Source organism: Larus michahellis, chromosome 3, assembly GCF_964199755.1.
Source record: "Larus michahellis chromosome 3, bLarMic1.1, whole genome shotgun sequence".
NCBI lineage: Eukaryota > Metazoa > Chordata > Aves > Charadriiformes > Laridae > Larus > Larus michahellis.
The window spans coordinates 9,194,111-9,196,661 of NC_133898.1; the positions used below are offsets into that span (position 1 = coordinate 9,194,111).

The 2,551-nt window shown below is 43.5% G+C and overlaps 1 long non-coding RNA gene across 1 annotated transcript; it reads right to left on the reverse strand.

Moving 5' to 3' along the window:
- Window positions 1-634: 634 nt before the first annotated feature.
- Window positions 635-2,014, reverse strand: LOC141740599 (uncharacterized). Its single transcript, XR_012586086.1, has 3 exons — window positions 1,874-2,014; window positions 1,091-1,316; window positions 635-813 (listed from the first exon to the last, which is right to left on the reverse strand). It is a non-coding gene; the product is annotated as an uncharacterized LOC141740599 (long non-coding RNA).
- Window positions 2,015-2,551: the final 537 nt, after the last annotated feature.

Here is a 2,551-nt window from a genome sequence, read left to right on the forward strand (position 1 = left end):
AGGGCACTCTCATGAGTAGTTACTTGGAAAAGCTGAAGTGTGTAAGCGTCTGAAGAGACTTGGGGGAAATACAGCACTTGCAACAAGTTGATGCTGGCCCCCACCCCTCCTGCAGTTCTGTTCTGGATCTGCTTTTGACGCAGTCTGACATAGGCTGACACACCCCGAGTGGGGAAGTCTGCTTATGGAGAAGGAGGAAGTATTACACCTATTACATGGAGGATGTGAAGAGAACCTAAGCAAGGCAGGTTGGGCAGGAATAGAAATTTGGAGAACAGATGCATCCATGAACTGAAGTGACCCCAACAGTACTCGAAGTTTAATACTGAGCAAATTTTTTCCCCCACTGTTAATGTACAGAGGTCCCCCAAGAAAACATAAGACACTTACTTGTGTTTGTTAACAGGACCATAAAGACAAGAAACAGTGGAGCACATCTTCCATGCCCACATGGCAATAATTTAAAGCACTGGCCTAAAAAGGTACAGAGGAGCTATAAAAAATGTACTGGAAGAAGAAATACATCTTTTACAGAAATTGGAATATTTATTATTCATTGTCATGTTACATTCCCATGCTCTCAAAATATACATTTGTCTACTAAAAGACTCCCAGCTATAGGCATTTAGCAGACCTTATAGGAAAAGGAATCAAACTCTGAACAGACGATGCTGAGTCTTAGCCGAGTAACTCCAAGCATGAAGTCGTATGTTACCCATATCCAGTAAGCCTCATTCTTGATTAGAGGAGGGTTTTAGCATATAAACTGATCAAGGTGAAAATAGAGATTTTCTGTCCTTTTCCATGGGAATTCTGTCAGAGAAAAGTCATTACTTAATTACAGTTTTCCCCACTCACCATCTCAAAGGATGAGAGAATTAAAGGTCTCCAAATCAGATTTCTCAGCCTCCCACAAGATGGCTGAAAATGAGCCTGCTGCCTGCAAAACACACCTTAACTTTGCAAGCCTTTGGAAGTAAAACGCCCCTGCCTTTAATGCTGTGGGCATGGTCAACAGTGACTGACAAACCACCCGTTTCCTGACATCTACACCTTATAACAGTTTATGCCAGATTCAAAGAGAACTTACCCAAACTTCTTTTTCTTCTGGCTTTCCTCTTCATCCAGCTCCTCCAGCATACAGCGAGTGCATTTCCCTCTCAGAGGGATGTGGTGGGATCTGGGAACAGAGAGTTTTCTGCAGCAGTCCCAGCGCAGTTCAGAAGGAACACACGCCATGGCCCTCCTGGCACAGCAGAACACGGCTGACATCAAACCCCGCAGTCTCTTCCCTCAGGTTAGTTATTCACAAGCAACTGGGGGTAAGAAAAAAATTTAAAAACCACTTAGAAGAGGTCAAGACTCGGACCAACCTGGAGATGAGAGACAATGTTTATTAATACTTCTGGTCCTGGCAACCACCTTTGCTTCTATCTATTATCTCCCGAGCATTTTTTTTGCCCCAATTAATCAAGTCTTGCCCACAGGAGGGATGCTTTATTTGTTTAAACAACAAAACAGAGGATTTGCTTCTGAGCTGAGCAGCAGCAGACTCACCTATTTACAAAGCTTCCCTGGACCTCTGCATCGCATCTCTGCTTAGGTTGAATGGAGCACCAGGAAAAGCTTCTTAGCTTTGTGTCCTAGCCACATAGGTAAGGCCTAAATAAGCTCACATAGCCAGGAAGAGCACACACCAGAATATTCTGGCCCAAGAACAACCTTTTAAGTTTTTCAAATTGCTTTTCCAACTATTGAAAGTAACTCAGACCTGAATTTCATATTACCTCAGGGCCTTTTCCATAAAAGGTTATTTGCTCACCTGTATGTATTCCTGTCTTTTTAAAAAAATAATAACAAATAAATAACTTACCAAAGTGTCCTATGGAGATCTAAAAGCCATTGAATCAAGACACTGCCAAAGAGCAGCAGAAGCAGAGCTGTTCCACGTGGAGGCGTGAGCCAGGACTAGAGAGTGACCTCTTCAGTGCTCCCACCAACTGGGACACCCACAACATCATTCAAACAAGGACTGAAGACCAAGCCTGACCTTAACTAGAGCTCCTGGAATTGGTCCCAGGTGAGGCTGCTTGGGGCAATTAAAGGCCTATCTGTGCCCTCAAGTGACTGAGAGCTCTGGAGGGTATGAGTTCTGCACTCCCTGACTCAAAGGATGGCTGATACTTGGCCAATCTTGGTGCATGCATAGCCATCCAAAGAGATGGCTGTGGCCAGAGCAGCTCAGTGACCGAATCTAGGACAGCAATAAGAGGAGCAAATAGCCTGTGATTTTGTCTGTGGTTCAGCAACTTTGTATCTACTCTGTTCTAATGAAAGTAACTGCTTGTTACCCATGGGGTGTCAAAGATGCATCCTTTATACCTCTACAGCCTCTGGGGACTCTTTTTCCTGGATATGAGTTTAATTGGAAATAACTTTTTCTTCAGTTTTCTCTATTTCTCTTTCCTGGTTTGCTTGTTTGTTTGGGGATTTTTTCCCCCCACTGTGTTTTATCTAGTCACTATACCACCAAGTAAGTCAGAAGTTTAAA